Source organism: Rhipicephalus sanguineus, chromosome 11 (assembly GCF_013339695.2).
Source record: "Rhipicephalus sanguineus isolate Rsan-2018 chromosome 11, BIME_Rsan_1.4, whole genome shotgun sequence".
Classification (NCBI taxonomy): domain Eukaryota; kingdom Metazoa; phylum Arthropoda; class Arachnida; order Ixodida; family Ixodidae; genus Rhipicephalus; species Rhipicephalus sanguineus.
The window spans coordinates 134,065,622-134,079,469 of NC_051186.1; the positions used below are offsets into that span (position 1 = coordinate 134,065,622).

Below are 13,848 nucleotides of genomic sequence, written 5' to 3' on the forward strand. Positions count from 1 at the left end.
TGGTTGCGCGGGTTGCGTGTCTTGAAGTTTCATCAGTTTCAAGACATGCAACCCGCGCAGCCAACGCAAACGCAACCACGCAGCGCATTCCAATAGTTTTGAAGTTTCATCAGTTTCTAGGCGCTGCACCGTACTCCCGACCGGGCTGCAGAAATTAGGCGCCTTTTCCTCTTCAAACCACTACCACCACCATCAGTTTCATGTTCATGCGCGTCTTCGGTGGTGTTGACGTCGGCTGCGTGCACAAGTGACGCTTGGAGGGCGACATATTCATGGAGCTGCGGATACGGACAACGGGCGCCAGTTAACGGTGAGTGTACTGCTTTCGTAGGCACTAATTAGACAGCTTTAGCTGGGCGTCTCCAGCAGCTCTGCGGAAGTTATCTGCCAGCCATTTCCAACAGCAGCCTGTGTCCGCGGGGCTGTTGCGGATGCCCAACTAAAGCTGTCCGTTAACGCGCTGCCACCGTTATGCGCGTTGCTGTACAAGCTCCCATAAAGTGAGCGATGCAAACAATTATCAAGGGTAATTTCTTGCTGATCGCACGTTGTGTCTGCACTACTGAGGGTGCAAGATGTCGTTTTGAGATGCACTTTAGTCTACTTCATAATAACATTTCTATCGACCTTGAGTGTGCTGCGTGCTTCCGCGCGTGGGAACGGCGGCGCCCGTTGTTGCGGCCGCCGCCGTGCACTTTTAAGTGCGAATGCACTTTATAAGCGACCCTGAATCCGCCGTCCCATAGCAACGGCGCGAGGAAAGGAGAGGAGCGTCTGTAGCAACGGCGCAGCGACGTCACACCCCACGTGACTGCGCGCGCTCCGCCTCCTCGCCGCGGTTTGCGCGGGCGCGCGCCGGCTCCGCACCGCTCTTCTAGGTGGCATTGGGTGCAGTGCTTCGCCGCTCCTTCTCTCGCCGTTCGCTCTCTCTCCTCCCTGCGCCCCACTCTCCCGTCCGCTGGCTGGGCGCCTCTCGAAATGTGTGCTCGAGACGCCGCTGTGAAACGCCAACGGCGACCACAAGGTTGAGATTATGGCCGTCAGGTACAATGACAACACAAAGAGGTGCTGATGAATGTGTAAATAAATGGTTACGGTACAAATCCTCGTCTCGTCATTAATGTACGCCATTAAAATTACTGCGCCGTGTACTCTCGGCGCAAGAAATGCATTCGCATTTCCTCACGATTCCCTTCGGGGAGGTGGGGGCATTTTTTTTCCTTCGTTACTTTTTGCTGTTTTCATGGTTTGCCAACATCTGCGATGACGCTATAACAGAATCAAGTGAGTGTACGTGATTGTGGGAGTTATGTGTGCTAATTCTAGCATATGACATGTCTGATCTCGACGTAGACGGTGTCCGCACGCGCTGGGTGTCGTTCGGGCCCTCGTACTCGCATGTGTTTATTTGAGTATGGGTTAGGTTTGTAAAACATGCGGTCAGTAACCGCTCACGGCGTGCCCCTGACTTCCGGAGGATGTGCTTGGGTGTCGGGGTAAGCCGGCGCAAAACCGTGTTTATTCTGAAACCAAATTTTGAAGCGATTTCTCAGAAAAGAAGTGCTTTCATTCGTGTATAGCCAGTGCCTATTGCGAGACGAGGTTCCCGCTGCCTTTTACGTGAAAATTTGTTTTCTTTGCGAAATTTGAACTAAACACTCGTGGCAGATGTGTGTACAATAACGGCGTGTTGAACAAAGGGTGGTTTTAAATACAATCTGTGTTTTGGTTATTCTCAGAATCCCGGATCACTTCTCCCGCCTCTTCACTCCAGTTTACAGCCACACTCGGGGAAACGAATGTGCCGCTCTGGTCTGGCGCCTCACCGCTCGTGATGGGAAAATCAGCAGCGGCGTTCGCCCTGTCAACGAGGCAGTCGGTCCTACATTTCTTTTGGTTGGACAAGACGACGTAGGAAAATAGGTGAGTAGCACCCACGCAAAGAAGCCTACCAATTTCGTTTGTTGTTTAAAAGAGGCTCACATCACCTTGTGCTGCAAGTTTGTCGCCAAGTGACGTGTTACAAGAGGTACTATTTGCAAGTTGTGTTTTACATGATAACGGCAAAAAACTTGGTTCCTTACCATACGTGTTTGCATTTGTTGTTTTGTTGTGAGCCTTCATTGTGTCTATGTGAACCACTTATTTTGTAGGTTTCGCAAAACTTTACTGCAATTTCATTTTCTCATATCACGTTCTGCTTTTCAGATACCGTTTTTCATGGTGCTCACGCTGAACAGGAGCGACAACCTAGCAAGCCACAAGTCTGATGCCTCCAGCCGTCACCATTTTTTGATTTATTCATAATCATAAGGAATAAAAATTGAAACATGATGCCTATTTCTGCAGTTTATTTTGCGCTATACGGCACTATGCACACCAGTCACTCATTTTAGTTGGCTATACTCATAGAAGCATGTAAATGAGGAATACCCAAACTTCTTAATTGGAAATCAAAGACCATCTTTTCGCGCTTTATAACTTTGCTGAAAAGATGTGTTGTTTTGACGAGTTTTATTAAAATAATGCTAAAACTGAACTATTCTTTTTTTTGCAGTCGTTGGGCAGAACGGCAAATATATTATTGGACTTGCTTAAAATGAATACTCCACTATTTTAAACAGTAGTCGCGCAAAAGTAGAGCAAGGGTCAAATGAGTAGCTTAAAATAATAAAATACTTGTGGAGTCGCTTGACGCTTCGGTGTGGGTCACTTGACCCCCGTAGGAGTGTTACTGGCAAGAGTCGTCTGACTCCCTATAAGTGGTAACGTGATCCTTCGGATGAGAGTCTTTCCCCTCTTCCTAGAGGGTCAGGGGACTCTCCTAGAGCGCGCCGACCCTGACCCACCAAGAGAGTCACCGTGACTATTTAAAGAGAGTCCTATACGTGTCAAGTCAGAACTCTCCGAAAAGAGTCACGCATACTCTTTTTTTTAACACGAGAGTGTTTTATGCCGGGGTCCACCAAGACTTTCATGACGTATTTCCGTCACGGAAGTACGTCAGCAAAATGAACGCCATCAGATGGCAAAGAAAAAAAAACTATAAGAAAAAGTTCCGTTGACGGGAGTCGAACCCATGACCTCTCGATCCGCGCGATGATGGCTCGCGGGCTTTCTACCCACTGAGCTACCGCCAAACACATTACGGAGGCTACATGAACGCGCCTTTTATCTTTCACACTTTCCTCTCACAGTGTTCTTGAATTGATGGATGGATGCTATGAGCGTCCCCTTTATAACGGGGAGGTGACATCTGTGCCACCAGGCAAGAAAAAACAAAAATACGCGCCGTTGCTACGACCGTCCCATTCGGCGTTTCCGATACAAGTTTAATTTCGTCAACGCTTTAACAAACCGTGAGGTGGCAGCTTTAGCTCAAGCCTCGCTCATAGCATCCATCCATATCGAAAAATAGCTCTCCGACGCTCGCCTGGCTACCGCGTTCCCCGCTCGCCCTGTGAGAAGTAACGGCCAGGCTAGAAGGAAGACACGACGCACGTAGCGTTTCTCTTCGCATTTCACGACGCTTTGAAGGAGTACACTGTCGTCCTTTATGAAAGGGAACACGCGAGCGCGCGGCCTGAGCTCTGCTGCGGCTGCCTACTGTGCCATCAACCGACAGCGAAAGAAAGCGCACCCGCTTTTGGCGTCATCTATCGGCAAACAAAATAACGAGTCATGGCCGGTGGACAAGCGCTGCTAGATTACGCTCCCGCTTCGGTCGCGCAGCGGGCGATGCCGCCAAAAACGGACGTGCTTTCTTCAGCTCTCTGTTGATAGTGCTGTACGCTAGCTGCCGCAGCGCGCAGGCCGCGCGCTCGCGTGTTCCCTTTCATAAAGGACGACAGTGTACATATCGAGTATCAGTGTTTATGTGCTTGTTGATGCCATCTTTGCGCGGGAATCACCATATGCGGTATCCACGTATATGTTAAGAACTTCAGCTACCGCAAGGGTTAAATCATGATCATGGGCGTTAGTCGTCGGTACGGAGATGTGCCATTAGGCGTCAACGTGTGTGAGATGCGTCCACCATCAAGCGGTGCTATATCTGCCAAACAACAGTAGACATTGTACAAGCTGTCATATGCCAATGCACCATAAACAATAAACTACTTCTGTGACGACACGTTTCACTTTCGTGTTATACCGATTCCTATGATGGAGGGATCAGCCATCATTTTTTTCTTAGAGTGTACGATACAGGCATCATATCAAATTAACGTCTGTGGTTCCAATGTTGGCTCCACTTTTATAGCAGTCTAATAAACATTACGTTTGTATGCCTATGATTCAGCAAGCTATATTAAAGCACTGCTCGACCCCGCATGAATACAATAACGAAAGTTATATATGATATCCACATCACTGCAGCGTAAAGTGCACTTCGTCCGCCAGAACAACGCAGTGTCCTCTTCATTTCTTACGAGGCTGGGCGATGGCCTCATGCTGACCGAGGATGATGCCAGATTGAGTGGCAGCCGCTTTGTAGACTAGGCTACGCAGGCCGCATCCGCCTAGGTAGTCTCCGAATGCGACAAGCACCATCCACTGATATTGGTCTACGAGCACTATCCAGGCCTACAAGCCTCGACGGCCTATACCTCACCAACGCGAAGGGTGGCTTCAGGTTCCGACAGGTCGCCGGCTCTATCGAGAGATAATTTGTCGACGAAATGACCGAGGCATCCACGAATTCCAACAGCTCTACTATACCACATACTTCACTACACATGGACCCATCGTCACCACGATCACGACCGGATCCTATAACAAGTCATGACCAGCTGCTGGTGCTCACTGATCACGGTGATGATACCCTTGTTCAAGAACTGTCAAGAACTTCTTCCACACATGTACACGAGTTCGTGAAACGTGCGTGCGTATAACCTATAACGTGCGTGCGTATAACACGTATAAACACTACATATCAGCTTACCGCTTCTGGTGTTGGTAATACCCACGTTGCCATTGGCAGCGTTACCCAACCGTAAACAACTGGTTATATAACACATATGCGGCTCTTCAACATATATGTGTGCGTATAAAATTTATACAAATCTTTAGCGTCATTTTGTAACGTGTCGCTCAGTAAAAAAAAATTACACCAGAACCACCTTCCCGCCGCATGCTTCGCATAACATCGACTCCCACGGCACGTGGGATCTGCCGAATTTTTTTGCGAAGAAGTTACAAGCACCAGCGTGGCACTGTGGTGAGATACCCGACTGCCACGCAGAGGGTGCGGGTTGAAATTCCACGCGATCTTAGATATTTGTTTCTAATTTAGTTTTTTCTTATATCACGCGATAGCGGTCACGGACACAGGCGGTGGCGGACAACTATGGCGCCAAAATCAGCTGTTGTGATCTCATAACAGCTTTCGCTGTAACAAAATACAGTGCCGACAATGCCCTCTCCACTGTGGCCTGCGTGACAAGCGCGAAAGAGTCCACTTGCGTTAACGTAAACATCTCTGGTTGCCACTGTTTTCACTTTTCGCACAATTTCAACATGTGTTTGCTTTGGAATTACTGCCTGAGGTACGCACTAATACCGTACCCTCAGATATGCTCACATTGCATGAGCTCAGTTGCTCCGGATTGCGAAGTTTTCTCGTGAACCGAAAAACGATGGAAAAAATTTCGGTTTCACTCCGGAACGAAATAACAGATAAAGTTTCGGTTACGTCTTCGTTCCGGTTAAAAATATCGTTTTGCTTTTCGTTTTCGGTTTTCGTGCCGTTCCGACACCCTGCATGGTTAAAATGAATATCATAATATCTGGGGTTTAACGTCCCAAAACCACGGTATGATTATGAGGTACGCCGTAGTGGAGGGCTCCGGAATTTTGGCCACCTGGGGTTCTTTAACGTGTACCTAAATCTGAGTACACGGGCCTCAAGCATTCTCGCCTCCATGCGCTAAAATGAAGTGTGCACAATAAACAGCGCATTACTCTGCTGCACAATAACTAAACTTTTTTGGAATAGGCAGACAGTGTCTCATTATGAACGTAATTCAAGAAGGCTGCTCGCCAATCACATTGGCAGCGGATACTTATAGCAGCTGGCGAGATGGAATGATATGCGTATAATAGATACTTTCAGTTGCAGTATAACGATGTGGAGCTGTTTTTGTGCGTATACAACTGTCTGTGAACTCATCCTTGCTTAGAGAGGCAGAGAGAGAAATAAACATTATTAGGAAAAGACACAATTTTTTACAGGTGGGCAGGTTTCTTAGTCCAGAAAACGATGGGCGCTGATAATCGCCCGAGTCAGGTAGATCAAGCTACGGGGCAAACTTGAAAGCTGGGGTTCTCAATGTGCTCGAGTCCACTGCCTTATTTACCGCCTTGTTACAAGCCGCCGCGATCGCTGTAGGCACCACATGATAAGCAAGGTGAAGCAGGATAATCAGAGACTACTACTACTATCTGGTGTTTAACGTCCCAAAACCACCATATGATTATGAGAGACGCCGTAGTGGAGGGCTACGGAAATTTCGACCACCTGGGGTTCTTTAACGTGCACCTAAATCTAAGTACACAGGCCTCAAACATTTTCCCCTCCATCGAAAATGCAGCCGCCGCGGCCGGGATTCGATCCCGCGACAGGATAATCAGAGACTAAAGCGGGAACCTTTTTTAGCTCTCCTGGCACGGCACAACTAAAATAATCGACACTTCTGCACACTCATCAACTCGCAAAAACTGGATATGGAGCAGCGGCGATGCTATTCGTTTTCAAATAAAGAAACTAATTTTCTTGAATCAGGAAGAGCGTTTCATCGGGCTTTAAAACGTTTACTGGTTCCCGCGCGTATTTGCGTCGCCGATTACGCAAATTTCTGGCCAGGCAGAACAAAATAAAATCATGACAGATTGATTCCCTGGTGAGCGGTAGCCTCCTCTGCAATGCTCGAGCCAGGAGGAGGCGTTGCTCGAGCGCAAGGCGCGAGAGCGCCGCATAGGCAGCCCGCACCGCAGAGAGCCTACAGAGCGTGGTCATAATACACGGACAGTAGTCACAGCAGAATCGCAGGACAAATTTTATTACATAATTACGTGATTACGTTCAAGTAAAACTTCGTCTCACTTCTTAGTTTGAGTTTCCCAGTCTGCAGCCGACCATGACCACGGTCGAAAGTGGTGGGGCTCCGCCCCCTTAATGTTTCTCAGCGGGGGGGCTAGCGCCCCCCTTGTCCCCCCGGCAGATACGCCTATGCTCACGTAAGTATATACGCTGTGGGCCATCATTGGTAGCGTGGCTTGACAAGGGTGCTTCACCAAGTATTTTGACGAAAACTTCACGTCTTGCAAGAAAGGATCATATTTAGGTTGTCACGGAGGGTCCGACTTGTTCAGCAAGTGTTTCTTTCTTGCTAACGCGTTAACACTGAGGCTTGCACAGCCGAACAAGGGAGCGACGGCGTAGGGCAGCCATTTTCTCATCTATACTAACCCTCCTCGAGAGGACGCTCCTGAATTCCGCTAGGCGGCGCGACAGTCTATGGGCATTGCGAATACTGCCACTTGTGCGACGCTCTACGTCGCCTTGACGCATGCGCATTTGAGCGCACTCGGCGTCCCTTCGTCACGAAGAGACGCAGACGCAGTGGAGTCTGGGTAACGGCGCCGGCGCGGAATGCAGCATGTCGCACCGGCTGCAGCCGTGGCGCGCTGACGGACGCCGGGCGCGTCGGTCGCGCATAGCCCCGAGAATTTGGGGTGGCGCCGCCTGGCGGGGAGGCCTGGATGACGTCACGGCACGGACTCCCGCCGTGACGCGCCGGCGCATCATGCGCTTGCTTCGTACGCTGTTTGCGCTTGCTTTTTGCCTTTCTCAAGCTTCAGACGAATGACAAAAACAGCATCGATAATATTCCAGTAAAACGACAAAAAGCTATACATTTTTTCTTCACAGTCGCCAACGGTACCCGCGCTCCGTCGTGCACACATTGAAAGCAAAGCCCCTATAAAGTAAAGCCCCGAAGGTATAGGGCTTTAATTGAAAGGGGTGATCAGGTTTGTTGTTGTGTCGCGCTGCTAACCTCAGGGGTGGGTCTGATTCCCGACCACAGCAGCCGCACTCCGATGGGTGTGAAAAGCAACATCCCTCAGCTTAGATACAGGAGCACGTTAACGAATTCGAGGCGGGAAAAATTAATCTGCAGCGTGCCTCACAATCATGTCGCGGTCTTGGCACGCAAGGCACCTTATTCCCAATATTAGGTTGCGTTGTTCACGGGCGATTCCTCTAAAAAATATGATGGCTTCACCTCCACAAGTGTTATTTGCATCGGACGTATCCGCGATCTGCGGACAGCATTTACGCCGGTGTGCCAAGCCTCGCGCACGATTACAAAAACGCATGCAGTATCGAGTTTCTCAAAATAATATCGAAAGCACTCGCCTGAGAATACCGCCGCAGTTGTTGTGTTTGTTTTTCTTGTCTACTCGATCAGTCATCATGTTGTTTAGTTTCGCGTTTCCCTCGCAATAATTTCATGGCGTCATTTCACTACAAAAACAAGTTGAGGTTAATTGCGGAAACTTCTTATTGCTGTCAGATTGTGTCTTCATGCAGCATCGCAGCAACGGCGCTGTTACACTTGTATAAGTACTACTAGTTTAGATAGCCAGCTCGTAAATTATTTTTCCTTGTACTTGATATACCCCTGAGCATCATCAACCTTTATGCGGACATGACGTGCGAGACCATTCATTGACTTATTGAGGCGAAGGACGTTTAATTAATACGTGGGCCACCCCACTGACAGCGCCATCGAAACAGTTCAGAACGCTCATTTCTACTTTCAGGAGTTTGTTTCGCAGACGATTACTATCAACAGTGCTCCCACGAGAATTTAACATTACCGCTTTTACCCGGCGGTTGATCGGACCAGTAGTTCATGCAAATCGGGATATATGGCCACATAATGCCAGACGAGTGTGGAGGAGAAATCTTTACGTAATCCAAGTATACTAACATCTCAGCGCTTCCGAAACCATTCCCTAGCAAAAATACCAATAGGATTTTCTATTGGTCCAATAGAAAATCGCTATTGGTTCTATAGGACATCTATTGGAGCTGTATTGGTTGTATAAGACTTCTATTGGTACCAATAGATACCAATAGCCACCACCTATTGGTGTCTTATTGGACCAATAGGAGTTGTATTGGTCAAATAGGTGCTGCCTATTGGTGTCTTATTGGACCAATAGAAGTTGTATTGGTCAAATAGGTGCTGCCTATTGGTGACTTATTGGGCCAATAGAAGTTGTATTGGTCAAATAAGTACTTATATTGATAAGTCTGATCCCGATTGAGCTTAATCGTACACCGTGAGGCACCGTGTGCAGTTAGCAACTCGCGCGACTAAAGGAGTTATAAAAAGGCTGCGTGTCGACCACGATATGCCTTACTTGCCTTATATCTGATTAAAAATAGCAAACTGGTCCAGCAGGCACAGCTACCTGTTTTAACTATACAGGCTGGAACAGATAGATGCAATTCTCGTTTGTCAATATGCAATGCTTCCCAGTTACAAATGCACATTTTCTAAAATATATATCCGAACAGCAACTGCATCCCAGTAAACCACGAATGTCCATGGTACGTAGCGGTATAATCCAAACATCTAGGACGAAAGAAGATGTCTTATTTGCGTCTGAAAGATGTCCCATTTTCGCTTTGCGCAATGTGGACGTCTAAAAGATATACAAAGGCTTATTGTAACGGACGTACAATGCACATGTACTCTGTGTGAACGATGGACGCATTTTGGACGTCAGTAACAGACGGTGCACATTTGTGCTTATTTTTCACAAAACGCCGACCTTCAAGTGATTAGAAATAATCAACGAATGTTTCAACGACACTAGATCGGCGCATCAACTGAAGTCTGGCATTGATTCCTCGCGTTAGCTCGCAGAAACGGATGCAACAAAAGAGAAAGAAAAAGAACGGAATAAATTGGGCGTTTGCTGATGAAAACACCGCTGTCGTCTGCTCCTCAACGCTGCCAAAGGCGCGCGCTGCGTGTTCCCCCACCTCTAAGCGGCTCGCGGTTTGTTTTTTCCCCGTCCCTTTTTGGTTTTCCTTTCTGGGTGGCCTCCGACATTAACCGGCGGTGCACGCGCCTGCCAATCTCGGAGGCCATGCTTCCTGCACCGTGGTTGCGGCTCTGCGCCGCAAGGCGCCGTGTCTGTCGGTACGGTATGAGTTGTGCACACTGTACCATCGGTGCATTTTATTTGTGTTATTTTTGTGATGTTATCTGGCCTTCCACGGACGCCCGTTCTAACGGGAAAGTGATATTTGTTGATCCCGGCCCACATCTTGAAGCCTACATTTCAAGTCTCAAAGGCTATGCTTACTTCCGTTTGCAACGCAAAATACGTCATGGCCGCCATGATGTGTACAAAAAATCATTACTTTTGTACAAACTTAGTACAGTTACTTTTAAATTAAAATTAGCGGCAATATAAAGCATGAATTTGTACATAATTTTTTCCTAAATTGTGACCATGGTTGTGACACGCGTCGACGTCGTCCCCATCACCGCCATCGCCATCACGTTTTCTTTCGCACATGTACGCATGTGTACGCACATGGCGCATATGTTTGGACCAGTTGTGGTTTGGTCTTGAGGTTTGGTCCTGCCGGGGCCAACGCTGCCAACAGCGACGTTTGTCCGCCGCCTTTTATCTGACGTATGTGTACTTACGTTGACCGCTGTTGGGTGTTGTGTGGTGGATGTTCTCTTGCTGTGTCGCGTGCAACAAGAACGGTAGAAGAGTTTCTGAACTCCGGTCGCCTCGGCAGTGGGCCATTGGCCAGCAAAGGTACGTGCATACGTTCTCTTATGCTTTCCTTTAGTGAATAAGGCCGTTGTGTAATGCGTGAATGAAGGTTTTTGTTTCTTTTCGCAGTCGCGTTTTCCTAAACCCATAGTTCATACCGTGTCGTCTGGCGTGGACGTAGACCACTGTTGGGTGCTGTGTCGCGTACAAGAACCGTGGAAGAATTTCTGAACCCTGTCCGCCCCGGCAGTGGGCCATTGGCCAGCAAAGGTACGTTCTCTTATGGTTTCCTGGCGCAGTGATTTATCCACGTCAAGAATAATGGAAGTAGTCATGACGAAATTTCGTTGCCACGTTAGCTCCCTCAACTTTTACTTACATAGAGCAGGTCTAGCGATTTCCCCACTGTGCCTCTTCTGCAATCAGGAGGAAACAATCGATCATTTCTTTTTATCCTGTCGACGGTTCACGACATTGAGGAAAAAATCATAGAACCACCTCTTCGAAAGCTGGGCCTGGAAGTATCGGAGTCGGTTATACTTTCTTTTAGGGCCACCACTCTGGGATACAGCCACAGGGATGTTTTCTTCGCCATTGAGGAATTCATTCGACAGTCTAAAAGAATATCTATCTAAATTCTGCCTGAGTAAATATTTCATTACCAATAATTGAAACATCAATTCAGTATATTAGTTAATAATAGCTTCTACGAACGACACCCTGAAGATAATTTTAGCAAAATTCACCCTCTACTCGGCCAATCCCCTGCATTGGGTATTAGCCATGTACAGAGGACAACAACAACAACAACAACAAGGCCGTTGTGTAATGCGTGAATAAAAGTTTTTGTTTATTTTCGCAGTCGTGTTTTCCTAAACGCACAGTTCTGTATCGCCGTGCATGCCTCGGTGATATCGACATCATTACTTCTGCTTCGTTTCCTTGATGTAATGGTTTATAGCTGCCAGAGTAGCCATGATAAGCTTAGTTTAGCGTGCCCTTTTCTAGTACTGTGCATTTGTTAGCGTTGTTTTTCGTGGTATGTCGCAGCTGTCGTTCCATTTTTATTTGTTTAGCTGTGTGCGCTTGCTTGTCTCTTTCTCTAGCATGCCAAAGCTTAGTTGGAATAAGCGCCATGCTCAAATCAGCCAATGGCGGAACTGTGCACAAACACGCTATGATTTGTGGACTAACACATCATTTGTCGAGAGAAGAGGGAGAGCAATGTTTAGGTGACTTTAAGAATTTATTGTACAATCCAGGGCTCGTGCTGCGCTATATTTGGCTTGTGTTTTTTCGGGAGCCTCGACTACCTATTGGCAGCGCTTTCTGACCATGCTCAAAAAGTGTTGCGGGGCCCCTGTAAGGTAGTGATACCGGCTAGGTGAACTGATTAGCTCCTACATTGAGAATTAGAAAAGGGGAAAAGTACAGTTTGCCTTCATAGAATGGGGAAATTCTCTTGCAGTTCATTGCAGTCAGTGATCCAGTTCCTTAATTCGCACCTGAATAGTGCTTGATCGCATGCTTATTCAAAGGCTGTTACCTAAACAGTCTACACGGACCTCATTGAGGTTGTGTGCAAGCTAGTATTTGGAAATCGGATATATATATTGTCTCGCAGAGAAAACGAGCCCTAAAAGTAATCGTCTGTCCTATATATATATAATACAGCGTTTGTAGCCGTATTTAGTGCATAACATACCTTTCCTTTCATGTTAGCAATTTTAATAAAACCAGCGCTTCATTGTTTGCACCTGACTGGGAACTAATGCATCACACACAAGGCTTAGTCGTGTCCAGTATGAATGTTCTCAAGCTTGCAAGAAATGTTCTCCGTAACCATTTAATGATGATGACACCATACTTGACATCCTTGATGGAAGGCTGTTTGTAGCAGGTTTCAGCTTTGTACTTGACTCTTCACTGCAGTTAATGCCCTGACTCATTTTATCCTGGAGAAAAGACATATTACATTGGATAGTAATTAACTTTCACCTCCACCAGTTAGTTACTTAGCTGTCATGTTTTTTTAAATAATTTAATCTACTTTTCTTGAAGCAGTGCGCCTTCATGTCACATTTTTTGGGGGAAAGACCGACAGTCTCTGCGTATCTTAATACTTTTTCAATTTAGGATAGTTTTGGGTGCCCTCTCAAAGTCATAGAATTGGGGCTCCATTGATGTGTTTTGCAAGAGAGCCACTTTAAGGCATAAAATAGAAAGAGCAATGCGACAAGTTTCTCTGGTTCAAGCAGTTTCATGAACTCTCGAGTCCTTTACTGTACCGGCTCTATTTTTTTTTAACCTTCCTTTCTACTTGAATCCAGGCACACAGCGATCGGACTGAGCATATCAAGTAGCCCCTCCTGTGACCCACAAGACCACACTAATTCGGCCGAGGAGCCTGTCTGGACTTATGTTGGGACTGCTGGCAGACAGTTTGTTTTTTCTGGATTTATGTTGGGACTGCTGGTGGACAGTTTCTGTTTTTTATGGACTTATGCTGGGACTGCTGGCAGACAGTTTCGGTTTTAGTCTTCAGCTGGTTCACAGTTCACTTTTATCATACCGCCTCATTTCTTTTTAGTGTATCTGCGTTCTCTAGACATTTAGCCTGTGTTCTTACACGTTGAGAGTACTCTTATGGTTTACAGCATTCCTTTGCTCATATAAACTTTTGTGATACTGCCTTGTTACTTTCGACTCGCTTCATTCTCTTGTCATTGCGCCAGTATTGAAACACTCTTATGATTGCATGTGCAGTAATCTTTCGGGGCAATGCATTGTACTCATTGTGTGTAACAAAACATTGCAATAGCCTGAGAAGAGTATTGCACATTTGATGTGTTATCAGATGTGTTATGTGCTAATACCTAAAAGCAACAATGGGAGGTATGCAGCGTGCTCTCCATAGAAGGCAGTACAATACAACTGCTCTTTTATGCCGAGACACCTACACCTACTTCCAAAATCATAAATACTAAATTTACAAAATAGTGATTTGCAACAGTTACTTTCAGGTGACAACATTAC

General features: G+C 46.9%; 2 long non-coding RNA genes across 2 annotated transcripts; both read left to right on the forward strand.

Moving 5' to 3' along the window:
• Positions 1-287: 287 nt before the first annotated feature.
• Positions 288-2,338, forward strand: LOC125756328 (uncharacterized). The gene is made up of 3 exons (XR_007414378.1): positions 288-310; positions 1,740-1,923; positions 2,209-2,338. It is a non-coding gene; the product is annotated as an uncharacterized LOC125756328 (long non-coding RNA).
• An 8,403-nt stretch (positions 2,339-10,741) lies between these two features.
• Positions 10,742-13,260, forward strand: LOC125756332 (uncharacterized). The gene is made up of 3 exons (XR_007414382.1): positions 10,742-10,854; positions 10,942-11,082; positions 13,143-13,260. It is a non-coding gene; the product is annotated as an uncharacterized LOC125756332 (long non-coding RNA).
• Positions 13,261-13,848: the final 588 nt, after the last annotated feature.